General features: G+C 49.9%; 1 pseudogene; it reads left to right on the forward strand.

Annotated features, from left to right (window-relative positions):
- LOC136111015 (dynein axonemal heavy chain 9-like) overlaps window positions 1-24,930 on the forward strand; it is a 69,785-nt pseudogene extending 44,855 nt beyond the window's left edge.
- Window positions 24,931-27,618: the final 2,688 nt, after the last annotated feature.

A 27,618-nucleotide genomic window follows, 5' to 3' on the forward strand; every position in this document is an offset into this window, starting at 1 on the left:
CTGTCCAGGAGAGAGGGAGGATGAGTTGTCCTTTATCCTGGCGGTCTCCTGATGGAGTTTTCAGGCTGAGCTCCATGCTCTGGTTGGGGCTCTTGGTTGGGTGACAGAGCCCAGGGGCTTGGGCAGTGCAGTCTGTACAGCCAGAGCAGTGAGAGGTGCAGCAGGAAGGCAAAGTGGTGAGGCCTGATAAGAGTGAAGAGCCCCTCAGATGCACCTCTGACAACCTCGTGGTCTCCAACTCTTCCTCCTCTGCTGTGTCAGGCATGTGAAAGGTGCTGATTTACTTATAACTAGCTGCTAAATGTGTCTATCACTGATATGGTGTTTTAAATGAATGTCATGGAGCAGATCCTTGTTGTACTGTCTGCTGTGACTGCTGTATGAAAAAATACTTAATTTCATGTCACGGATGTTTCATCCTTGATCTCCCTGTGGATCCGACACTCTTGAACATAAGGAAGCTTTGGTATTTTCCCTGATACTGAACCAGCCTATTTCCCTAGGTGGCGCTTTGCTGCACCCAGATCTGGTGGACAACCGAGGTTGGGATTGCCTTTGCCAGGGTGGAGGAAGGCTACGAGAATGCGATGAAGGAATAGCACAAGAAGCAAGTGACCCAGCTGAACACCCTCGTTACCATGCTGATCGGGCAGCTCTCCAAGGGCGACAGACAGAAAATCATGACCATTTGCACCATCGACGTGCATGCTCGGGACGTGGTGGCAAAGATGATAGCACAGAAGGTTGGTGTTGGCAGTTCAGCACAGTTCTGTGGGTGCTGGAGAGGGGGCTTCAGGGGGCCCAACCACTGGCCATTCAGATCACTGCCGGTCTCAGTGGGAGACGTATGACTAAATTTATTTCTACAATGTTTGTAGTAAGTGTGCAGAAAGCCCCTGTAAGCCTGCAGAGCTGTGCTGTGTCATGGCCCTGCAACACCAACTTGTAGTTGCTGCAGATTCACACCAGGAGTGAGAGCGCGGCCCTGCGTCCTGGTGCCAAGACATGTGCTGGTGGATGATGGTGGTGTGTTGGGAGGCTGCTGGACTCAGTCTCAGTTTTGACTTTAGAAAGTAAGAAAAAGCATTCAAGCTTTGTTCTTTGTAGCGTCCTTTGTCTGGTGTGGGGCCACAGGGACTTATGTGGGACTCCCTTCTCCTGCAACACCTCTCCCACACTACTCCCCTGTCCCTGACACCATGCCAAGTGTTTAGCCTTGCAGGTGGGTGGGAAGATGCCCTGAATGTATTGGGTTGTGGCTCTTCCCTCATCTGTGTCATCTCAGAGGCAGCCAGGCTGCTCACAGGGTTTCTGTCTTCAAGGCTCAGCTGGGCTCAGTGGTGCCTCGGTCCAGCCTGGGGTGAAGTGATGCATCTGGACCTGCCTGCTGGTTGTGCAGAGAGCGCTGGCCATGCCTGTCTTTGTCCACCTGTCCCCAGTCTGTTTCCTTGGTGCTGTCTGCAACCTCTTCCTTGTCTAGATGGCCTCTGCTCCTTCTCTCACTCTGGTTGCGTTATGAGACCTTCTTCATGACTTGCTGCTTCTTAAATCTATTCAGGAGTCTTTTTGTAAGGCTCTTTCTCTTGGCCATTAATTTTTTCCTCTCCCACCAATGTGGTCACTAATTTGGTTCCTCCCCTTTACTGATGGGAGATGGGGAGGTGACATTTCTCACCGCATTGCAAGGAGGCGGCCTTCCTCACCACACCTGCCTTGCAGTGAGGACCAGTCGTCCCCCATGAAAATTTTATAGCAGTCGCTATTTTGGCCCCCGAGCTGCATGTGTCTGGCATCCCCGGCCTTCCTGTGATGGTGTTTGTGGGTGTGTTGCAGGTGGGCAATGCCCAGGCCTTCATTTGGCTGTCACAGCTCCGGCACAGATGGTCAGATGAGGAACGGCACTGCTTTGCCAACATCTGTGACGCCCAGTTCCTGTACTCCTATGAATACCTTGGCAATACCCCTCGGCTTGTGATCACTCCGCTGACCGACAGGTAAGTCCCTGGGACACAATGTCATAGCTGGGCTTTGCCACACAGGTAGAGAGAGAGATGCCAACCAAAGATGGATTTAGTTCAGACACCTGTATCCCTCTTGTTCTGTCTCCATGTCCCAGCACTCCAGTGGTCGAGCTCTAACTCTTATCTGGTTTTTGGTGGTACCCTCTGGGGAATTTGTACATCAGATCCCTGGGTGGGATTCAGCTCACACATTAAAACACTTGTGGGTGTCTTCCTGTGCACAAGATGTCCACAGTCCATAAAGCTGGTGAGTCTAGAGAGCTTTCATCCCATCTTGAAGCAGACATCTACCTGGTTGCCTCAGTGGGGACACCTAGGGTTACTTGAGATACTCTGTGTTGTCCCACCTGGCTTCCAGCTGCCAATCCAGAAGTGTAAAAGTCTCCTATGGACCCCTTGTCATATCTCTCCACCCTATGTGACATTTCAGCAACCAAGAGCATCTCAGGTGGCTCTAGTCACCTGTGTTAGTCAGCTGCGTCAAGCCCCCAGGTATCATCAGGTTTTGTTGGCTATATTGACTACACCTCTGTGGCTTATACAGGTAGTATAGATACTCACATGTGGACACCACCCCAGTGTCCATCATCAACATGATGGAGAAACTTTGGGACTTGCTGCAGCTTTGAGTTGGGTTCACTCATAGGCCACCTGAGCAGGTTTCTGTCAGTGACAGGTCTTCCAGAAAAGCTGTCCTTTTCTCATACTGCCTGAGATGTGCCCAATATCCATGAGTTGTATGAGGATCCAGAGAGAACACAAGCTGGACATGAAGAGGTTTGGGCAGACCTTGGTGGAAGATGAGTATCTCTTGGAGAAAACAGAGCTGAGCAGAGGTGGTAATTAATGCCAAGAAGGCTTTCAGCTCAGACATGACCCCTGCTCACGTACAGCTTTTCAGAGGAGAGGCTCTGCTGAGTGCAATGCTCTAGTGCTATTGCCCTGCAGCCCACAGTTGACCTATTGGACATATTTCCTTTTTTCATTCATCATTCACTGTGAAAGATGTTACATCACCCTGACCCAGTCACTGCACCTGACCATGAGCGGAGCACCTGCAGGCCCTGCGGGCACTGGCAAGACGGAGACTACGAAAGATTTGGGGCGAGCCCTGGGCATCATGGTGTACGTGTTTAACTGCTCCGAGCAGATGGACTACAAGGTACGGCTCCCACCTCGGCTGCAGTGCGGTCACATGGGGCTGGGGATGCTCAGGGCCCGAGCAAACCTGAAGGATGAGAGTAATCCAATGGTACCTGGGGTGCATTAGGAGAGGTATGACCAGCAGGTCAAGGGAGGTTGTTCCTTCCGCTCTGCTCTGCCCTGGTGATGCCACATCTGGAGTTGTGTCCAGTTCTGGGCTCCCCAGTTTAAGAAGGAATAACTGCACAGAGTCCAGCAGTGGGCTACAAAGATGCTGAGGGGTCTGGAGCTTCTTTCTTGTGAGGAGAGACTGAGAGCTCTGGGGCTGTTGAGCTGGAGAAGAGAAGCTGAGAGGGATCTGATCAATGGATCAATATCTCAGGGTGGGTGTCAGAGGATGGACCAGACTCTGTTCAGTGGTGCCCAACGCCAGGGTGAGGGGCAACGGGCACAGACTGAAACACAGGAGGCTCCATCTGAACATGAGCAGAAACTTGTTTGCTGGGAGGTGCCAGAGCCTGGCCCAGGCTGCCCAGAGCGGGTGTGGAGTCTCCTTCTCTGAGACATTGAAACCCGCCTGGACCCACCTGTGTGATCTGCTCTGTGACCCTGCGTGAGCAGGGCTTGGACTGGGGGATCTGCAGAGGTCCCTTCAGCCCCACCAGGCTGGGATTCTGTGATCACCTCTCTCCAAATCCCTGCTACACTCCTTTAAGCTGAATGCCTTTTCCTTCTCCTCCCGTTCCTTCTCTAAGATTTGCACAAGGTTCTTCAGGAGGCAGAGACCCGAACTATCTTCTCTGCCTCATTATGCATTTCCCTTCCTTTCTGGAGTTAGATTTCATGTGTAATTCTTCAAAAATGTTGGTCTGTTCAGTTGAGACCAAGGCTGTGCTGATAGTTGGACCCTGGTCGTTTCTTCTCGGCGTGCTCGCGACCTGGCAGCCCCTGGCACGGGGAGGGACCTGTCCTGGTTTTCTCAGGATCCTCTCCCAGAATAAACCCAAAACATAGTGAACCTTCAGCCGCTACAGAGCACTGAATCATTAGGCTGAGTCTTGCTCTCTGCCAGTCTGGCACGGTACAGTGATTTTGGTAGCCTCGGATCATATTTCATTTAGCTTATGGGCTCTCCCAGGAAACGGGACCATCAGTAATTCAGCACAAGTGACCTTTAAATGAAACTGGTGCACAGATATATCGAGAAAGTGCAATTAGCAGATAAAGTGGCAAGCTGCGCAGAGCTATAAATATTATAATTGAGTTGTGCCTGCTGTTTCCATGCACTTTTCTAAATACCCACAATAGACTGTAAATTGCTATAAATAAACAGGCTGGGAAATAAAATCAATTTTTTGCTGGAGTTGATTCCATTTATGATTTCACTCCTGTAATCTTTGTTTTTGTTCTGTTTTTCCAGTCTTGTGGGAATATTTACAAAGGCCTTTCCCAGACGGGAGCCTGGGGCTGTTTTGATGAATTTAACAGGATCTCAGTTGAGGTCCTTTCTGTGGTTGCTGTACAGGTGAGTGGAGAAACCCTCATAAATAAATACAAACAGAGCAGAGCCATTCTGCAGTCTTTGGAGCAAGGGTAAAAATGGCAATTGCATATTGCCGGTTTCAGTTCTGTGTATAGGCAGGTGTGGGATTAGATCTCAAGATTAATCACATGAATATCACAGCACTGCCAAGATGTCGCAGTTACGTGCTGCAAAGATATTTGTCACTTTTCTTGCCCCAGTTACAGCATTTGTGCCAAGACAATTCTTTGTAGCATCTTTTCCCAGACCACTACGCACCATGGCTCTGTACCTGTTCCTCCTCAGGAAAGCACTCGTGTCATTAATCTGCTGTGAGATAATTGCAGCACATCGTTTCAAGACAGAGAAGCTGCCTTGACTTGCGGCTGCTCAGTCTGCAATGTAGGGAATAATTTTCACAGAGGGGAAGAGGGGTGTTTGGGGCAGATCCGCTGGACTTCTGGGGGTTCCTTATCACCCCTGGTCAGGCACAGGTTGTGTGTCATACTCAGGAAATGGGAATACATTCAGGATTAATTTTCTTAACCTGTCTCCAAAACTGTATGGCTGTGGATTTAGTTCTGGTGTCTGTAACGACAGCTCTGCCAAGTGGCTTTGGAAGGTATTCCTGGCCAACTGGCACCATTCCTTGGAGGAATGTGTGCAGCCCCGTGGTGCTCCCAAAAGCCAGTGTCAGCTGGTGACACTCGGGAGCTGGAATCTGGGGCAGATCTGCGGCCCTTGCTGACGCGCTTGCCCAGGGTACCCTGACACCGTGGGATTAAACCTGGGACAGAGCTATTGGAGCGGTGCCCAGCTGGGCATGGGTGTTTCCCCTGGCGAATGGTTTCTCATCTCCTCTGTAGTTCAGCTGCTCAGTGCATTGTGTTGGTGAGTCTCGTGTGAAGCGCAGCAGCATCCCTGGAGAAGGGCTGGAAGGGAGACTGGCCTCCCCATCGTGCCAGAAAGTCCTGTGCTCTCGTGCTTATATATATAATCTGTCACTTCGCGTCCTCCTTCCCCTCCTCTTACCAGCCCATGAGGAAACCTGGCATTATTTTATACAGGGGAAGCCTTGGGGGGCTTCAGTGCAGAAAACTGAGGTGCCAAAGTGCCCAAGTTCTTCAGGATCCAACTGTCAGCTGAGTGCGTGTTTTAGGATCCTAATATCTGATTGAGGTGCTGAATTGTTCCTGGACTCCCTTTTGGGCTCAGTGTTATAGAAAGATATAAAGCTCAGAAGTTTCTACACTTCTGTAAATGTTTCGGTCAAAGACATTGTTCTTAACCCCTCCATGAACTCCTCATTCTTCTCATCTGTTTCACTCATAATTGGTACCTTATGTGGCATCCCAGAGAAGCCCCAGGCAGGTACAAGAGTTTATGTATCATTCCCTCTCAATTTCTCTTCCGTCAGGTCCTAGTTTAAAGTTGTCATTGAAAAAAAGTCTTTGAGGATCTTGAAATAAAAAGGGAAGCTGAACAAAAGAAGCCCAGGAATGACTCAACTGCTGATGGTTCCCTCGCTCCTGGCTGGAGCGTGGCAGCTGAAGAAAGCGGCACGGCCGTCATTCCGTCATGGTGTCTCCTGGCTGCTGTTAGGAGTGTTACCATGGCGATGTTTAATTGGCTGTCTTACTCATGCAGCTGATGTCGATATGGTTCCTTACAGGGAAAAATTCGATTAATTGCTTTACTTTGAGATGGCAAACAGTAGTGAGGTTAGAGCGGTGAATAGAGAGAGATTTGCCCCTCGCTGAGGTGCTGTTTGCAGAGAGGTGAACTCTTCGGAAGGAGAGGAATGAGCAGAACAAAGCTGCAATCAGGCAAATATAAAAAACAATATAATATTAGTGAGTGAAGGTGTTAGGAGAGGTTTTACAGCTTCTGCCTTCTGGTTTTGGTTTTAAATCAAACATCTGATGTCCCAAAATCTTTAAAAGTGATATCAAGTGGTCAGTTTACAACTGAGCTGAGGCCAAGCTTATTGGGAGGTGCTACCCCTTCTCTGGGCCTGGTCAGGGAACGGAGCAGGCACAGGAGGGTTTTGGGATGTCCTGAAGAGCAACGCTGTGTGGGGAGAGGTGAGATGGGTAAAGGGAATAATGGGCCCATATTGTGATAGACTTTGGGGAGTGCGTTTGGGTGTTGGCTGTGTTGTGGATACCTGTACTGCCCTGTGTCTCTCTCACACATCAGACCTCTGCTGGGCTGGCTGGTTCAGAGATGGTGGAGCCTTTGGTGGTGTTTTTGCTGTGAGATGTGCTGAGCAGTGTCCCACAGGTGATGTCAAAAGCCAAGGTGAATGCAGGCAGTGCTGGGGACATTTCCCGCTCCTGAGTTGCTCTTCCTGACCCACGTTCATCATTGTCTCATGGAGCAAAGGTGTGAAGTCTTGCAACTCCTTTGCATTTTGACTTTCCACTCTCTTCAGCTCTTTTTTCTGCTTTGCCAGAGTTTGACTGAGATGGGAAATTGATATTGCCATGCTGATGTACTCCAAACAGTGTATAAAGCTTTATGCTGCCGGTAAAAAATAAAACAGTGATTAGCCCCATTTGTCACGAGGCCAAGAGTAACGAAGGAAGCACCGTTGTCTGATGTGTTTTTCATAAGTGAACGCTGATACTATAGTACTGTCTTGATTTCTAGGTGAAGAGCGTGCAGGATGCAATACGGGAGAAGAAGAAATCCTTCCATTTTCTTGGAGAAGACATCAACTTAGTACCATCAGTAGGCATTTTCATCACCATGAACCCTGGTTACGCAGGGCGAACAGAGATACCTGAGAATTTAAAAGCTCTCTTCAGGTGAGTCCAGGTCAGGGTTTGTGACCTGGCAGAAACTGTCTTTTGGAACATCCAGGCTCGACCTCATGTCCTTGGGGAATTCACTTGCACAGGGCATTCGCAGGTAGTTTAAGCCTTGCACAACAGGCCTGGGTCTGGGCACGCACAGGCAGGGCAAAGGAGCTCTGTCCCTTGTCGTGGGGAAGGCAGAGGGTGACCTGGCTCGTAAAAGAAGGCCTAGAAGATGAAGCTGCAAATGCGCTGCCTGTAAGACCTGTGGTCAAGAAATACTTGTTCTGCAATGCCTCCTCACCTGTCATTTTAGGCCGTGTGCGATGGTTGTGCCAGACTTTGAGCTGATCTGTGAAATGATGTTGGTGGCTGAGGGATTCATCGAGGCCCGGGTGTTAGCCAGGAAGTTCATTACTCTCTACCAACTCTGCAAAGAGCTCCTGTCCAAGCAGGTGAGCCTGATTCTGTGGCTGAGTGGTATGATGAATCTCCAAAATCAGCAGAAACATGGCACTGTGCTGCTCAGCTCCATGGCTAACGTTTCACAGCTTTTATTTAATGACTGCATTTGCACTGGCTGCTGGGGGAGGAGAGGGTTGGTGATCATCGGAGCAATAAAATTTTCAGACTGCTTTACTGGAGCATCTGCAGGGACAAAAGCATTTGACCAGCTGCATTAATGGGAGACCTTTCAGTGAGTTTAAATGACACCATGTTTGGGGTAGTATTCAGTGACCTTTTGCTTTCCAGTCTCTTCCTATTGATTCTCCTGCCTGCAAAGGGTTTATGGTGTCCCTCTCTGAGTTCAGCCTTAGGCTGGTTCCAGGTCTTGTTAGAGTTACTGTCAGTGCAAAGCAAATCAGATTTTTCCTTGTCATTATTTGTGTAGATCGAAGCTGGGTCCAGAGGAGACCTGAATCAGGATTCCTGATGATACAAACCTGATCTTGGCTGTGCCAGCATGAGGCTGGGTGGGATATGCTCTGTCGCAGAAACTTGGTGCTGTGCCTTGAGGGGCCTGGTGGAAGCCATGGCCTCCCACACAGAGCAGTCAGCTGTCGAGCTGTGCTCTGGAGGGTGTTAACAGGACAGAAATATGAACAGTTGTTTGTTGGCTTGAGAGTTCTTCTCATGCCGTTTTGTGGTACTTTTTCAGCAATGTCTTTACTGACCCCTTATTCCTGGACCTCCTCTGAGACCAAACAGGCTTGTCATCTTGTGATGGGCAGGGTGGAGAAACTTGGGTCTTTGGGGCCTCATAATGGACTCACAAGCCTTTCACCTTGGTGGCTCCTGCAGATGCAGGGGGCTGGCTGGCCTTGCTATAGGTGCTTTATGATTTAGGTGAAACAAATTGCTTTGGTCTCTGGAGTGCAAATCCTGCTGCTGTCTTACTGCCAACTGTGAGCCCATGTGATGGTCTGAACAGCTGAATTATTTGACTCTTTAATACTGTCCCTGACGGGAATCTCACCTACTGAGATGGAAACCAGGTCACTCAGGCTGGAGAAGGTCTCTGGCCACAATGCAAATAACAGATTTAGATGTATTTTCATTGCTTACTAGTCTGGCAGTTTGGGAATGGTGGTTCTTCACCCTACATGGTACTGTCTAAGCATAAACTCATGCCTCTTTTTTTTTCTTCCTCTGGTGTAGGATCACTACGACTGGGGCTTGCGTGCCATTAAGTCAGTGCTAGTTGTTGCTGGCTCCCTCAAGCGAGATGACCCAGAGCGACCCGAAGACCAGGTTCTGATGCGCTCTCTTCGTGACTTCAACATCCCCAAGATTGTGACGGATGATGTGCCGGTGGTTATGGGGCTGATTGGGGATCTATTCCCTGCACTGGATGTGCCTCGGAAGCGTGACCTGAATTTTGAGTCGTTTGTGAGGCAGGCTGTGCTGGACCTCCGGCTGCAGGCTGAGGACAACTTTGTGCTCAAAGTAAGACCAAGAGATCTTCTGCTACACCCACATCGCTATCAAATCATTTGGGTTTTCTCAAACAGCTTTGCTTCTACAAAGAGAGCTCTGCACAGCATTGTCCTTGCAGGCAGATCTCGCTGGAGGGCAGTCAGCTGTGCTGGGTCTGAGGCAGTTGCACCTGCTCCTGAAGTCAGCACTGGATCAGTCTCTGGGCTTCCAAAGGGGCCAACTTTTGTAGGCTCATGAAAGTGTAGCCCCTGGAGAGCAGGGCCTCATCAGGTGGTGGTTGTCAAGTATAAACAGCGCTGAAAGTTTATCTGCAGGCTGAGGATTTCACCCATTGTGATTAGAGTGGCTGGACCAAACTCAATTGTCAAATCTGCTTGTGTCTCAGGGTCACGTCTTTCTAAAGAGGTGGCCCAGTGGGACCTATTTTATAGACCTGAACTTCAGTTTGGCATCTTTGTCTAAAATTTGGGAGTGTTTTTCTCAGGTGGTGCAGCTGGAGGAGTTGCTGACGGTCCGGCACTCTGTCTGCGTGGTGGGTAACGCGGGCACGGGCAAGTCTCAGGTGATGAGATCCCTGAACAGGACTTACCAGATAATGAAGCGACGTCCTGTCTGGACAGACCTCAACCCCAAGGCAGTCACCAATGATGAGCTCTTTGGCATCATTAACCCAGCAACAAGAGAATGGAAAGACGGTAAATGTCATTTCATGTCTGAAATATGTAGATAAAGACGGGTATTTTTAATGAATTTCCCGAGCAGCAGCAGGGTGACTGGTTCTTCATGTGCAGGTCTGAGAGCCCAGGTGCTTGTCTGCTGCCTACAGCCACATGACAGTTTGTTGTTGAAAGGATACACAGGATGTTTTAGCTCTTTGATCTTCAAATGGGAAATATAGCATAAGCCTACTTGATCATATTGCCCTAAGAATAATTTTAATGCCCATTAATACCAACGCTTACCAGTTCCTAAGTGGGGCAGGCAGTTTTTGGGAGTTGGCTGGACCAGTGATGGAAGAGATGTCCCTCCTGCACTGTGGTGTGCACTGGGACCCCAAAAAATGTCCCATCCCCAGGTTTTCATTGCTGATAGCACGCACAGCAGCCTTAACGTCAGTTTTTCCACTCAGTATGGCTGCCCGATCTCTGTAGCACACCAGCGTTTGCCAAGCTGTTGATCCTGCTTACTCCTGAGGAACATTTCAAACTTGCTGGAAGATTACAGAAAATCTGGAGTGGAAATGTTGGGTTGTGACTGATACATAAAGGCAGCTTCGATTTACGTGTGCGGCGGGTTGGGGAGGTGTGGGGGAGGTGAGGGAAGACATTACCATGAATCATCCACAGCAGCAGATGAGCTGCCACCCACCTCCCCTGGCCCCGCCATGGACCCTTCCCGACCCCCTGCTTTGCTCCAATGCCAGGTTAATTTCTTTCTAATTGTAATTAGGGAGCCTAAATCAAAGTGGCAGAGGGACGTGCAGGGTACAGCCTGAACTGTGCAGACTGGCTGCAGCAGTGGCTGCAGATCGAGGGCAGCGGTGACACCGAACAGCAGGAGGGACATTTTACAGGTGACTGTCCGGTGGTTTCTGGCCTGCGATGGTTTAAATGAAATAGTGGCACTCCTCCCTGAGCTTTCAAGGCAGATATTTTCTGCAGTAACCATTCCTGAAAATGTTGTTTCATGTTGTCAAAGACCAGCAAGGCAATCTTCACCACAGCCTAGCAAGAGGTGACCTGTTCCCTTACAGATCAGCCCCTGCTTTTCCGCTCCCCAGTTTTATCCTGTCACATTATCAGAAGTTGAGAAGGTCCTACATGTTAGGTGGTAAAAGGTCCCATATGGGAATCCCAAAAGTGTTCTTTGCAGAACAAAACTCTTCTTTTAAACCCCAAGAGAGCCGTGTGCTGTGGATGCACAGGGTCAGGACAGAGGCGCTTTCCTCTCCCCGCTGCCGCGGTGTATCCGAGGGAAGCCCTGATGCCCTGAGACAGCAACTGTTTCTGATGCTAATAATGTCGGAGTGGTTCCCAAGGCGCGTGTCCAACACGTAAGGAACTGGCTGGAGGCAGAGGCGCTGAAGCGTTATTTTTGTTGACCCAGTCTCGGGATCACACACCTGTTCCAGGTGAGCCGTTCTGCATTTGCTGAGCACAAGCTTTGTCTTCAGTCAGATGGTGCCACTAGCTGTTCCTGATCTGGATCACAAAGAAATAGCTTGTCCTGGAGAAAAAAAGAAAAAAAAAAGAGTCCTTGTCACAATTCACTGGAAGAGAGGCTTTTTTTTAATGTTTGCCTGATGTTTTTTCATGAAGACCAGCATCTCCCGAGGTATTTTCACATGTAGAGGAGAGCAATAGTTTTGTGGAGTTTTCATTTGCTCTGCAGTGCTGCTGCTCTATTCCCAGCCTTCGTGGTCTTCTTAACATTCATTATTTACTCCCCTTGAGACTCTGTATCCTCTCTCTCCTTGATTTTACCAACATTTTGTTCTGTCATTCAATGTCATTCTGTGCTTGTTCTCCCCTCAGTCTCACTAAAGCCATGACCCAGCGTTGAATGCATCTTGATTGCCCTGATATACTTTGAGCCACAAAAAAATATTTATAAGGATTTCCTAGGCATATTCAGGTGGTTTTCTCTGCATTGTATAACTCATGCCGCCTTTTGCCTTTGAGTAGCTACTCTACATTTTTCTTATCCCTTATGATTCTCGGTGGGAATGAAGCTCGTGCGTAGGTCTGCAATCATTTTCAGTAGTGATAACTGATAACCCTTTTTTCACTTTAAAGCAAACTAGAACCGTATTGTGATATAGTAATATTTACGTATAGGCACATAGAGTTTTGCATGTTTGAGAGGAAAGCATTAATTAGAGTAATTTTTACTGTGTTGCTGGAGAAAACCGTTAGAGCAGGTGTCAAGTTCAGTGTTCATCACCATCTTCCTGTCACCCTCCCAGGCCTGTTTTCATCAGTCATGCGAGAGCTGGCCAACATCACGCATGACGGTCCCAAGTGGATGGCACTAGATGGAGATATTGATCCAATGTGGATTGAGTCTCTTAATACTGTGATGGATGATAATAAGGTAATGAATATAAGTTAAAGAAGGAGATATTCTTTGACTGCATGGCATGGTTCAGCCTAAAAATGCAGATGCTGAAATAACACCTCCTAGAATAATGCGGTTGTGTTTCTTCAGATACACCAAACAATATCACATATAGAAAATGGTGCATGAGGGGAAATAGCTCAAATCATGGTTTCATTGTAATTTCCCTTCCTGGAACTGGGCTCGTGGATAATCACAGATGTCCTGATTGTAACTCCAGGCCCTTCAAAAATAGGGTGGGGTCATAATTCCACACCTTTTTCCGCCGCTCGAAGGGAGTGCTGTTCCTTTGAGTCATGGAAGACAGTTCTACTACCTGCTGGAAATCAGCTGCATTCCCTCAAGGAACTGTGCTGGCAGCAACCAAGCTTTTTAGTGCAAAGTGCTGAATGCTTTTCATTCCTGTTCCTGGGGAAGATGTCATTCTGTCTGTCTGTCTGTCTGCCCAATGCAGGTGCTGACCCTGGCGAGCAATGAGAGAATCCCTCTGAACCCAACGATGCGGTTGGTGTTTGAGATCAGCCACCTGCGCACAGCCACCCCAGCAACCGTGTCCCGAGCGGGTGAGTCCTGGCCTGAGCTCCGCACTGGGATTTGCCGTGAACCCAGGAGGATCTCGTGCCATTAACCAGTCTTCTGTTGGCCAACTTGACTCCTGTTGCAAGTACCCAACCTGAGATCACAGCGGCCGTGGGTGGACAGGGCAGGTTTCTGACAGACAAACTGAGGATCCTGACCCCAAATGCACATGTGGAGCTGTCATCATCCTGGAGATTTACCCAGAGCACTCTGACTGTTGGTGGGTGATCATGGCTTCAGCGTTGCTGAGTGCTCCTGTTGTGCAAAGCCCTTTGGATGGACTTTATGAGGAGAAGGACAGTATCTGTCTCAAAGAGTTCTTGATCTTCTGAAGAAGTGCATGAAGTATGGGAGAAGGGAATGGAGGTGTCCCCTAGTTTTACACATGGGGAAATGGGGCCCAGAGCAATGAAACTGCTCAGACAAGACAATGTTCTGAATTTAGGGCAAGGTCATGAAAAGCGCCGTGGTTTCAAGGGTGAAGTTTCTTCACTGTTCATGTTTCTACTCTGCAGTGGGGCAGGAAAAGGGGGCAGGTAATGGGACGTCCCGTCATATTTGATAGGGTTTTAGTTGTGTGGAAGTACCTGGTAAACTCTGCTGGAAGAAAGGAACAGTTTCTGCTATGTCTTTACTATATGTTCTCTCCTACCCTGGGCCTAAAGGGATCCTGTACATCAACCCGTCGGATCTGGGCTGGAATCCTCCAGTGAGCAGCTGGATCGACAGGCGAGAGATCCAGTCCGAAAGAGCCAACCTGGCCGTTTTGTTTGATAAGTACCTGCCCATTTGCCTGGACACCCTCAGAACAAGGTACCATCTGATGAGTGATTGTGTCACCCGTGGTGAGGGCATGGGGACACCTGCCACTGTCCAGCCCAGCTGTGCTGCGCTGGGTTGTGCTGCACATGATCCTTCTTGCCCCTGGAAGCCCTGAGCATCATTGGCTTAAGCTCAGAGAACCAGCAGGGCGAGGTGGGCAGAGTGACGCTCCTGCCTGTATCGTGTTGGTCAGATCTGGTTTTCATCTGATTTTGATTTGATTTTTATTGTATTTCCTGTATCAACTCTCTATCTCTTGGAAAATAATTCCGGCAGATCCCAAAGAGAAAGCTTTTCAGCCTCCTGATGTGTCAGGCTAGACCTGAGCCCACTCCACAAGTTATTTTTCATTAAGAACTTGGGTATTTGGAAGGGTCCTAGTGCTTCTTGGCTTGATTTGGCTTTAAAGCAGTGTCCACAGGGAAGTCATGTGGTTCTTGCTTATCATCATGTGAAACCATTCTCTTTCTCATACTGTGGTGAGGACTGGCCAAAGGAGAGTCCCAGAAAACTTAAGGGAGCATCTCCCATCCTCTACTTGCTTCCTATAGTTGCACTTTCCTTCAAAAACAGAAGAAAAATCAGTGAGCATGGGAGATGTCAGCCAAAAGGGGGATGTGTCAGAAGGGTCTGGAATCAGGACTTAAACATTGTGCTAGGGAACTTCTCTCTGTGGGACCAAGTTGGTTTTGACTGTTGGTAGCAAAGTCAATCGGACGTTTCCCATTCTGTTTGCTGAACATTGTCTCAGAGCGTGAAATCCACGGGATTAGCTGCAGGCAACCCTGAGCTGAGTGTTTTGGTAGCTTGCTCAATTCAGAAATCGTAGAACCAACCTTTCAAATAGCTATAATTACTTTATGGAGGACTTCAGTGCAGCTACAATATTAGTTTGGAATTCTGTAAGTGTAGCTTAAATGAATGTAAAATGGCAAGATGAAAGGGTTTATTTTATTACTCCTCTATTTGACCGCTTTTGAACTCATCGTGCTCGCAGGAAATCATTGCCTTTAGCAAGTCTTCCATTCTGCTTCTTTCAAGAAGATCAAAGTTTTAAAATGCTTGAAACTTCTGATTATTGTTATTACTTGTATATGTGCCGGTGCCAGCGGGTCTGAGTGTGAGAATGGGTGTTCTCTTTATTGTACCTGGGAATAGGACACGTACCGCTGACAAGCAGAATGCCAGTGTTCTGAAAGAGCATTTCTAGTCTTCCTGGGTTGTGATGGACGTATTGCTTTCTAATTTCCATCCCTTAGATTTAAGAAGATTATTCCCATTCCTGAACAGAGTGTGGTTCAGATGTTGTGCTACCTCCTTGAATGTCTCCTGGCAGAGGAGAACACACCTCCTGACTGTCCCAAGGAGCTTTATGAACTTTACTTTGTCTTTGCTGCCGTCTGGGCCTTTGGTGGATCAATGTTTCGAGATCAGGTAAGACGGAAGATGCCTCTTCAGCATCTTTCACACAGTTTGTTTGTGTGGTTTTGTGTTGTTTTGATTTCTTCATGCTTTCTGAAACATAGTGCTATGCCAGTAATGCTGTTTTCCTGGGGCTCTCATATAGGTGATAATAAACTAGAAACACAACAATTCCTTTTACGAAAGGCCTCGTTATCCAGGGTGTAACACCACCGGAGAACAGCTGAGGGGTCAGTGGTAGAGGTGGAGGGATGTTTGCTTATGCAGATGCATTTCACTGGGGAGAAACATAAGGTTAACTTATAGAAGCCTGTGGATGTGCATAATGTGATCAAATTAAGACTGATTTATCAGATGGATGTATCAGTGGAGCAGTCTTTCAGCCTTCTGACTGCACAGGTAGCCGTGCTACATAACACAAACCAGCCGGTGTTTTGTCACCAGGGCAGAGCAGAGCCGGAGGAACAACCTCCCTTGACCTGCTGGTCATACTTTTCCTAAGGCACCCCAGGTGCCATTGACTTTCGTGGCCACAGGGGCACACCTACTCTTGGGTGGTTGCATCCCCTAGTCAGAGGACGCCTTATCCTCAGATCTAAAGTGTGTAGTCCTGATGTCTGGGTCTGCCCACACTGCACTGCTGTCAAGGGCTTGGAGATCCACGTCTGATCTCCGCTGGGCTTGTGTCAAACTCTGTGTTGTCTGGACTATGCGGGAGGTCTCTCCATGAATGTAACACCAGACACCCCTCCCCAGCTCGGGTGGAGGCACTGCCGTTCTTGATGGCTGCTCAAGTGCTCCCAGGGGTCTCTTTGTGTGTTTTCATGTACCTTAACGCCAGACCTAGAGTGTCTGCTGGTCTCTTCAGATTTGCTCCATGCCAAGGATCAGATGCTTCAGGAAGTGCTGAACAACACAGCTCAAGCTCAGCTGGGTGCTCACTTGGTGCCATCACACCTTGTGACCATTGAATGACCTGTGCGAGACCAGCTTCCTTGGTCCTTGTGGAGCCTCCATTTCCCATGTGCCAGCTGGGAAATACTCAGCCTTAGTGTTGCCAGTCTAGGATGACTTAAAGAAACAAACCAAAACACAGTAAAGCCTGGGAAGCACTACTTGTCTTTGCTTCAGCAGTACAAGCGCAAGTATGCTGGTGTGCGGTGCTGTGGCAGCTGGCCGCTGTGTTCCCCATGCCGCACAGTCAGTCTCGGGTGCATCAGGCCGGGCTCCTGCCTGCGGTAGTGGCTCTGGGTGGGCTGCAGGAGCAGCTGCAGGCACAGCGACCCTCCGGGAGGCTCCGCCGGGAGCCTGGCTGTGCGTTACTGCCCGCGATGCTCTGTAAATGTCAGAGCTGAGAGTGCGAGGATACAGCAGTCCGAGCAATGGGGAGCCTGATGAAAAATGATCCAATATAAAATCTGTTTATTGCTTTCCACCGAAGGTGCCCTTCGCGCTGACCTTTCGCGGCCGAAATGTCAGGAGAAACAGTCTGGGAGGCTTCCCACTACTCGGTGCTTGTTGGTGGGTAGCGGGGCCCCTGTATAAAAACAGATGATAGATTTGCCATTTCCTGGCTCTGAAATTAGCGGTAATCCATATGGGGTTTTTATTAAGGAAGTGGTTTGAATTCCACACCGTTCTGGCAATAGAGCTGGGGCTGGAGTGGCTCCATTTAACCGCGGGGTCAGGGAGGGCGGGCAGCGCGGCACAGCGCGCTTGCAGGCGGTTTGGCTGTGCGGGGTAAGGGCACCCTTGTGGGAAAGCTTTTAGCAGCCACGCACGTCCCGCTCCACTGCGGGCTACTCTGCTGCCGCTGCTGAGGAGTTAGAACAACAGGAGAACGGAGAATTACAGGGATTCTGCCTCTCTGAATAGCATGAGTCTGCAAAATCGTGGATACTATTAATGTGTTTTTCAAATCCACTGGTCTTTTGAGGGACTGTGGCTCAGGAGGCTTTATGGAGGACACTTGGTTCAGTTCAGCAACAAACCCAGGTTTCCTTATGGAGGCCGAGCAGCCTATGGACAATGTGTTGGTGACCCCACATTGTATGGCTATGGGGAGGAGAGACCCGCAGACACCCCAGGAACAAACTGTGCTGTTAAAACGGGCTAAATGATGCGTCCGGTATTTCACAAACATCTTTCTCACAGCAATTTTCCTCTCCTCCTCCCCTCCACCTCTCTCCAGTTCCCATTGTCCACATGGGAAGGTGTTTGGGCAGAATGGCTGGCCCAATGTCATACAGGAGACCTAGGGCAGAGGAGGGGACTAAGCACATTTGGTGAGTCCTGACCCAGCATCTAAAGCAAAACTGTCACCCCAGTTGAAAAAATTCAGATGCTCCAAAATCTCCATGTGTAGAAAGATACAATGGGGAAAAGCAAGGAAACGGGTGCTTTGAGGGGAATGTGGCAGCGCAGAATCACGGCGGGGTCAAAGGGGCAGACCCTCGCTGCTGCTTTGGTACGCTGGGGTCTGCAGTCCTGCTTGGCTGAAACGTTGTGGCTTGAAAAGAAGCCAGAAGACAACAACTCACTCTGAATAGAGTGGTGTGATTGATGAGGAAAGGCTTTGGTATGCATGCTGTGACTGACCATGAGCACAGATGTAGACGGATGTTGTGTCCTTGTCTGTTGGAAGAAGTAGGCACCAAGAATCAATCAAGCGGTCTGTTTAGTCATAGGCACGTATTTCTCTTTTTCAAATTGATCCATCTATCTAGTCTCAGACATACCAAGAGTGATCAACACAGAGGATGAATTATTTAGATGAATAAATAGGACTGATGAGCAGAAATGAAGAAAATGAAAAATTAGGCTTAATAGCAGGAAAAATGATAAGAACTTTATGCTGTGGAATATATTTTAAGGACTAATCCCGCTCTGGTGGACTGGGATAGATAACATTCTCCATTACTAATGAATTGATCCAGATTAGTGTATTTTCTCCACTTTTTGTCTTATAGCTTGTGGACTACAGAGTGGAGTTCAGCAAGTGGTGGGTGGCAGAATTCAAGACTATCAAGTTTCCCTCTCAGGGCACAGTCTTTGACTTCTACACTGATCCAGAAACGAAGAAGTTTGAACCTTGGTCTAAACTTATTCCTCAGTTTGAATTTGATCCAGAAATGCCCTTACAGGTATGTGAACCTTGCACGTGTTTTGTCTGGTCAGAGCACATGCATTTTAGTGACTGTATGCAGGCATTTCAATTGAAGTCTCATTCGAGGTCAAGCACTTCATAATAAGAATGGCGTTCCGTCCTGGTTTTGTTAAAAACAAGTTTCTCTTTTAGTGAATTTGCCTGTCAGGTAAAACCTTCATATCAGCTGCGTTTTCCTGGAGAACCAGATCCATGTTTTGGTAAACATAGCAATGGAATGTGAGGTTATTGATAAGGACAGATTCGCATCTCGCGAGAGGGGCAATGAGAAACAGGTGACCAAGAAACTGACAAACAGAGTATAACATCCCATTCACGTGAATGCTTCATATAAAAGTGGGAGATCACGAGGATCTCGTCCATTTTGCTTATGGCCGAGATTAGGAGAGGACCTTGCTGGTCGTCCCTGCGAACTGAGGCCTCATGACAGACTGAATCCAGCTCCGGTTGGCTGCACAGTCCAGTCCAGGACTTCAGGTGCCAGCTCTGCAGTTGCTGGGGCTTTCAAGATTGGTTTTGTATATTTTGTATTATTTTCTCTATTCTTATTAGTAGCATTAGTAAAACATCTTTAATTTTTCCAATTCTCTTCTATCTATCCTTCTTTCCCTCCCAATCACCTGTCCTGAGTGGGAATGGGGGAGAGAGAGGGGCTGAAGGTGGGGGAGAGGGGGCTAACACCACATCTGCCATGGTTGTATTGTCACCCCACAATCAAAACCCTTGACACATTCTTTATGAAGTACAACTCAATTACCCATCTTTCTTTACTGTACTTTGACTGTGAAGACTCATCCTCCATCCATCTTCCAGAGCTGAGTGATGTACATGAGGCGCAGGCTCAGAGACACCTATGAGCCAGGGCTGGTGTGCCCAGGGTGCGGGATGGAGGTGCGTTTGGCCTGCAGAGAGAAGCAGGATGTGGGACAACGTAGTGACAAAGTCCCTGAGACACCATCTCGTCATTCTGCGTGGCTGAAAATAGGGTTGTTTATATGATTTGGACGAAAAATGAGAGTTGCTGCAGGTAGTGAATTGCGTTTGCCAGCTATGCCTTTCTTTCCTTTTAGAGGTGCCACAGTGAGCAGATGACTTGTAAAAATTGTTACCATTTTAGCAAAATGTGTGTTTGCGGGGAGATCCAGATGTTGCTCTCAGCATCCCGCTGTCATTGTTTCGTCTGTACAGATAGTTTGACTTGAATGGTTGGTAGCAGTGTATTGTTCCCTTCCTAGCGCCATCTAGAAACTCAGGTCACCGCACTCATTCCTGGCTCTCCCAGTTTGATGTCTCCTCAGAACATGGCAGTGGGGTGGTGCCACAGATGGGTACACTTACCTGCTCGTTTTGCCCCTCTCAGGCTTGCCTGGTGCCCACCACCGAGACGGTCCGTGTGCGGTACTTCATGGACAGGCTCCTGGAGCGCCGGCGCCCCGTGATGCTGGTGGGCAACGCCGGCACGGGGAAGTCTGTGCTGGTGGGGGACAAGCTCTGCTCACTGGATACAGACGCCTATGTGGTGAAGAAGGTCCCGTTTAACTACTACACCACCTCTGCCATGCTGCAAGGTAAGACAATGGCTGAGATGTGGGGCTTCTGCCTGGCAGGTCACCAAATTCCTGGGGTGTCCGTCGGGGTTTGGAGCTGGGTGTGCACTGTGGGCACTGCACTGGCACCCACTGACTCTTAAATCCCACTGTGAAACTCACTGGTCCGCAGACTCCTGGTTTTATGGAAAATGGCATTTCCCAACATGAGGGATTGAATTCTGAACACCACGACTCTGGTTCAGGGCTGTGCAAAGCACACACTTAAATCTGCTGCTGTTCTCTACAGCACACAGCTCGTACTTGACTTGAGGTGTGTCTTTAATACGCTTGAATTTAAGCCCGTGCTGAATAGAATGGGTTGCTTGGCTGGGATCTAAGCTGTCCTCAGAGTGCAATGATGGGAATTGCATCCCAGTTGTCAGTGAGGACAGTGCTAATGGGGATGTGCAGGTGCTGCTGGTTCCTGGGCTGTCCCCCGCATCCTGATGCAGCCCCGTGTGCTCCCACGGAGCGGGTGCCACATCCCACCGCCCCAGGGGACACGGCTGCTGACCCTGGGAGGCTCTGACCTGGGGAAGCCCATGAGAATATCTTTGATGAGGATTTTGGCACATCAGTGAAAGATGAAGTTTGAGACCAGGATAAGGTCAGTTCTGCTGTGTAGTCTTTTCACAGATGAAGAGAAAGAGGGAATTGTTGAAAAGTGACTCATTTTGGAATGGTATTTTCACTTTCAGTTGACCTAAAGAGAGAGGATAATTTTCTACATGTATTTATTAATCAGGAATGAAACAACCTTGCTTGTTTTGAGTTGAACAACAGCTGTGGGTCACTGTAAACCAAAATAACTTCCTTTATGGAGTTTGGTCTGACCCAAGTGTCCTGAAATCCCTTTACTCCCTCTACAGGACCAGCACCAGTGAGACCAAGGTTTTAACCTTCACCATGTGGGTTTTTCCTGGCCAGGTGGCCCTGGGGCGAACACGCTCACGGCCATGAGCATCACAGCCCCTGTCTGTGCTCTGCTGGGCTCCCGACACTGCAGATGTTTTAAGGAAGGTGTCAGAGTTTAAAGTTGCCCTGTGGGACTGATCCACTCGCAGAGGTGACAGCACAGGCTCAGCCCACGCTGTGTCACCTGGGGCTGTGTCGTGGAGTCACGGCAGCTTTCTGGGGCAGGTCTGAAGGGTTTTGGGTCTTGCTAGTGTGTGATGGCTGCAGTCTCCCTCCTCCCTCCCAGGTGCCCCTTTGCTTTTTTCCCTGTGTTGGGGTCTCTGCAAAATGCCCTTGAGCTGCTAAATGGGCTGAGCTGTCTGTCTGTCTGTCTGTCTGTCTGTCTGTCTGTCTCTCTGTCCAGCTGCCTGGGTGGGGGACAAAGATGCTGAGGGACCTAGAGATTCTTTCTTATGGGGAGAGACTGAGAGCTCTGGGGCTGTTGAGCTGGAGAAGAGAAGCTGAGAGGGATCTGATCAATGGGATCAATATCTCAGGGTGGGTGTCAGAGGATGGACCAGAGTCTGTTCAGTGGTGCCCAACGCCAGGGTGAGGGGCAGCGGGCACAGACTGAAACACAGGAGGCTCCATCTGAACATGAGCAGAAACTTGTTTGCTGGGAGGTGCCAGAGCCTGGCCCAGGCTGCCCAGAGCGGGTGTGGAGTCTCCTTCTCTGAGACATTGAAACCCGCCTGGACCCACCTGTGTGATCTGCTCTGTGACCCTGCGTGAGCAGGGCTTGGACTGGGGGATCTGCAGAGGTCCCTTCAGCCCAACCAGCCTGGGATCCTGTGATTCTGTGAATGTGCAGCCGTTTGTCTCCAGCTGGATGGGCGAGTGTGTGCAGGTGTTATTTGTACAGGCAGACCTGGCACCGTGTCCCTGGTCATGAGCTGTGGGCTGAGTCAGTGATTTTCTTCCCCTGCACAGAGGAGCAAGTTGTCTTGTGTGTGGATGAAGATGTGGTGGTGAGATTTGCATTGAGAAGCATGATTTATACTGCTTGGCCTGGATCCCTGCTGCTCATTTTTTAGAGTTAATTTGTCCCTTTTTGTGTAGTTTGTCACTTGGCTGCTTTATTCTTTTCCCCAGCAGGCACATCTTTAAATTTGTAAAACATGGGCACAAAGTAATTTTGGATTTTTTCTTACTTAAAAAAGATCCTAACCTGAGTTCCAGTAGTTCCTTAGACAAGGTGCCTGTTGCTGCAGAGATGTATAAGATGCAGCCCTTAGGGGAAGCAGAGTTGTTGTTCAACCCATCCCTGCATCCTGTGGCTTCCAGAAGCGCCATGTGCACAGGGGTTAAAAGGAGCCCAACACTCTCTCTGCCTGAACCTGGGGCCAGTTTGGGGATTTTCTGTAGTTTATTGTGACTAAATACCACATTCTGTGGCATTTGCCCTGGGCCTCGCTCTGCTTCGTGCCCTCTTGGGCCTCTGCCCCTCCATCAGATGTAGCCCTGACTTCTGTCATTCAGAGAAATTGCAATAAATCTTGTGGTTTTTTTTGTTTGGGTTCTTTTTTTCCCTCTCCCTTGCTCACCAACCAGAAGGTACGAGGTGTCCAGACTGTTTCTTTGAGGTGCTGGTTTGAGTATGTGTCAGGATCTCACACAGACACACCGCCCCTTATTATTATTGTGAGATACGGCTTTGAATTAAAATACCACTTCCACGAACATGTCACTTGATCCCCAGTAATTGCATTTCAGTGTGATGAATCTCTTGCATACTTGTTTAACCTCAAAAAGGGCTGATTTTATATGTTAATTAGGGACTAATTAAATTTAAATTAAATGCTTATTTGAAACACTTAATTTAACTTGCTACCAGAAATTTCAAATATTGTGGTTTTATTGAACGGGGAGAGAGGCTCCGCTGAGGAAAGATTCATCATTTTTCGTAGCACAATCCATTCCTTTGTGCAGCAACTGTCTGTGACAAGAAATCAGCTGCGTTTTGAGTGGTGAGCAAGGCGAGCTGTCTGCAGTGCACCCAAGCAGGAAAACCCAGCGTTTTGAAAGGTCTGTGATCTGAAACAAACCAACGGAATAGAAATCTTCCTTAACAACTTTTGCACGTGATAATAAATGGCTTAAAAAAACTCCCAGTCCCGTTTACATTTGCCAGTCTTCCCTAATTACAAAGAATTGCTACTTACCGTGTGCTGCTTTATAGCACCTTATAGGTCTGTTGCCAACCCAAAACTGCTAATGAAACAAATTCTTCGAGTAAGCACAGGGCAGAAAACCCACCCGGGGTCTGGGCAGAGGAGCGTTGCTTCCGTTTGCTTTTCCACTTACTGAGACAGTAAAGGTTGCCTGGGCTGCAATCAGAGGAATCAATAACCTATAGAACATGATGTGCAGCGACGTGGGGTGATTTTTATTAAATATCAGCCCAGGATTATAAATATTCCCCACGTTTTATGAGCTAGAGCAACATATGACCCCAGCCTTCTGCTAAAACAAATTAAAGTCTTCCAAGGCTTTGAAATGCGAAACTGTTCTCTCCGTGCTTTCCTTTGCGTGTGCGTGACCCTACTTGAAACTAGGTGGTAATTTGACAGCTCGTGTTGGAATTAAGTCTTGTCACATTATCTGGAGGGTTGGGTAACGCTGGTGAGAAGATCAGGGAACTTATGATTATTTGATGCATTTAAATAAAAGTGTCATGTTGGTTGTTCTGAAGATGTCCAGGAATTTGGCCCTGAGATCGCCTATTTTTGTCTAACAGGGTAAAAGATGCATATATTCACAAAACCAGCAGCTTTGCTCGTGGGCTTCTGCGCCCACAGCATCCATCTCCCTTTCTCCATCGCAGCGCCCAGTGCCTGCTGCCCTGGCCACGCTGCAGTTGCCGCATCGCCGGGGCAGGCAGCAGGGGACGCTCACTGCTCTGGCACAGCCACCTCTGCAAGCAAGATTCCGTTTAAAAAATTATGCAGAAGAGATTCAAAAGGCTTTATCTTGCATGAAAAGCTCTTGTTTGCTCTGAGGTAGACATGTTTTGTAGCAGACGAAGTTTGTTGTATTTTTGTTTGGAAGGAAGAGTTGAGAGCTTTCTGATTTAAGTCAAACCAAAGTGCTGACCAAGGGTCCCTGCAGGGCTCCCAGCTGCACTGTAGAATCATAGAATCAGTTTGGTTGGAAGAGACCTTCAGGATCATCGAGTCCAACCGTAACCCAGCTCTAGCACTCTAGTCCCTGAGAACCTCATCTCCACGTCTGTCCAACCCTCCAGGGCTGGTGACTCCAGCACTGCCCTGGGCAGCCTGTTCCAATGCCCCACAGCCCTTTGGGGAAGAAATTGTTCCCCAGATCCAGCCTCAGCCTCCCCTGGCGCAACTTGAGACCATTTCCTCTGCTCCTGGCGCTTGTTCCTGGGGAGCAGAGCCCGACCCCCCTGGCTCCAAGCTCCTTTCAGGCAGTTCAGAGATCAGAAGGTCTCCCCTCAGCTCCTGTTCTCCAGCTGAACCCCCAGGCCCCTCAGCTGCTCCTCATACAGCTGCAGCTGGGGGACATCTCAGCTCCTTGAGGGGCCGCTGTAGCTACACACAGCACAGCATTGAGCTGGGCTGAGAAGTCATTTTTATTTTGCAGCAGTTGCTCTCCCAGTAGATGAGCTTTGCACCTCTGCCTCCCTACAGGTATGCTTGAGAAACCTCTGGAGAAAAAGGCTGGTAGGAATTATGGCCCTCCAGGTACCAAGAAGCTCGTGTACTTCATTGATGATCTCAACATGCCCGAGGTGGACGCTTACGGGTCAGTGCAGCCCCATACGCTGATCCGGCAGCACCTGGACTACGGCCACTGGTAGGAGCCTGCTTGGGCTTGGTTGTCGGAGACCTTTTTGTTCAGCTCCAGTGCTGGGGAGTGGGTTTGAGAGAATCTCAAAGCGTGGGTCCCTCTTCCCATTGCATACTGCTGGGCTAGAGCTGGTTGGGAGGCTCTGGGTGAACTGAGAGTTGAGCACCCTCAGGGCTTCCCCTGTCCCCAGCAAACAAATTCACTTAGAATCACAAAACGTCCTGAGCTGGAAGGGACCCGCAAGGATCATCGAGTCCAGCTCCTGTCCCTGCACAGGACAACCCCACAGTTCACACCGTGTGTCCGAGGACGTTGTCCATCGCTTCTTTAATACCGCTTGATTGCTTACTCACAGCTGGGTTGAGAGGAGCTTTGCTCTGCTCTTGCTGTGGCTTGTGACTGTGGTCCCAGTGCAAAGCCTGCGAGGGGAGCGCGATGCTCGGCCTTGCTGCCCCGCGACGCTGAGAGCAGAGGCGGCTGTGGATTTGGCCTCAGCTGGGGTGAACCCCCCTGCTGTGAGCACCTAACATTGTCTTCTGTCAGGCAGCAGCAAACAACCATTATCTAGGCAGAGGTGATTTGAAGGAAAAGCAGTGACTGTTTTGGAAGGAGATTGGTGTGTTTTACACTTTAGCCAGCAGCTCTGTGTGGGACATGAATATTTGCATCTCTCCACAGGGAATACAGGGCAGGGACGCATTGCAATTTCCACTCTCCTCAGCTGTGTGCATGCCTGAGCTCTGCCAAAAGCTTCCGAGGAACAGAGACAGTGGAGCGGAGGCAGAAATCTTGGGCTGTGGGAGTCAGGGAAGTCAGGCAGATAGAGGGTGAGGGAGCTGCGAGGGAGCGTTGGAGGCACAAGGGGCTGCAGCGAGGAGTAGGGGGACGCAGTGAGGCGCAGAGGGATGCAACGAGGTGTGGGGTATGGAGTGAGGCATAGGGGGATGCAGCGAGGTGCGGTGGGATGCAGCAACGTACAGGGGATGCAGCGAGGTGCGGGGGGATGCAGCAACGTACAGGGGATGCAGCGAGGTGCGGGGGGATGCAGCAACGTACAGGGGATGCAGCGAGGTGCGGTGGGATGCAGCAACGTACAGGGGATGCAGCGAGGTGCGGGCGGATGCAGCAACGTACAGGGGATGCAGCGAGGTGTGGTGGGATGCAGCAACGTACAGGGGATGCAGCGAGGTGCGGGGGGATGCAGCAACGTACAGGGGATGCAGCGAGGTGCGGGCGGATGCAGCAACGTACAGGGGATGCAGCGAGGTGCGGGGGGATGCAGCAACGTACAGGGGATGCAGCGAGGTGCGGGCGGATGCAGCAACGTACAGGGGATGCAGCGAGGTGCGGGCGGATGCAGCAACGTACAGGGGATGCAGCGAGGTGCGGGGGGATGCAGCAACGTACAGGGGATGCAGCGAGGTGCGGGCGGATGCAGCAACGTACAGGGGATGCAGCGAGGTGCGGGGGGATGCAGCAACGTACAGGGGATGCAGCGAGGTGCGGGCGGATGCAGCAACGTACAGGGGATGCAGCGAGGTGTGGGGGGATGCAGCAACGTACAGGGGATGCAGCGAGGTGCGGTGGGATGCAGCAACGTACAGGGGATGCAGCGAGGTGCGGGGGGATGCAGCAACGTACAGGGGATGCAGCGAGGTGCGGGGGGATGCAGCAACGTACAGGGGATGCAGCGAGGTGCGGGGGGATGCAGCAACGTACAGGGGATGCAGCGAGGTGCGGGGGGATGCAGCAACGTACAGGGGATGCAGCGAGGTGCGGGGGGATGCAGCAACGTACAGGGGATGCAGCGAGGTGCGGGCGGATGCAGCAACGTACAGGGGATGCAGCGAGGTGCGGGCGGATGCAGCAACGTACAGGGGATGCAGCGAGGTGCGGGCGGATGCAGCAACGTACAGGGGATGCAGCGAGGTGCGGGCGGATGCAGCAACGTACAGGGGATGCAGCGAGGTGCGGGCGGATGCAGCAACGTACAGGGGATGCAGCGAGGTGCGGGCGGATGCAGCAACGTACAGGGGATGCAGCGAGGTGCGGGCGGATGCAGCAACGTACAGGGGATGCAGCGAGGTGCGGGGGGATGCAGCAACGTACAGGGGATGCAGCGAGGTGCGGGGGGATGCAGCAACGTACAGGGGATGCAGCGAGGTGCGGGCGGATGCAGCATGCCATGGGTCCCCTCCCAGACACATCGAGGCCTTCTGCCCATGTGCTCAGCAGTGCCCACTGGGCACTGTATTGCATGCAGGAAGTTATCATCTCACCAATATAATAGGCTCAGGTAGGATCTCTCAGCAAAGCATATTTTATTAACGATTTTGCAAGGTCGGGTGTTCCACCTAAAGGTAGGCACACAAAACAGGGCAAAAAGCCACTGCTTATATCCACCCCTAATCCCAACTGCAAATTCCCTCCCCAGTTCCCCGTTGGTTGGGTACGGCAGGGTTTACAGACCACCTGACACTTCCTAGCTGCCAAGGCTCAGTTTACCTGTCTCACGACTCCATTCTAATAACCCTTCCCATTATTTCTTTATTTTCATTGAAGGTGTGTTTTCTTGACTGTCTGAATTTTAACCACTGGAATGGTTTTCAATTCCTCCACACCCGCTCTGGGCAGCCTGGGCCAGGCTCTGGCACCTCCCAGCAAACAAGTTTCTGCTCATGTTCAGATGGAGCCTCCTGTGTTTCAGTCTGTGCCCGCTGCCCCTCACCCTGGCGTT

The sequence above is a fragment of the Patagioenas fasciata genome, chromosome 21 (genome assembly GCF_037038585.1).
Source record: "Patagioenas fasciata isolate bPatFas1 chromosome 21, bPatFas1.hap1, whole genome shotgun sequence".
NCBI lineage: Eukaryota > Metazoa > Chordata > Aves > Columbiformes > Columbidae > Patagioenas > Patagioenas fasciata.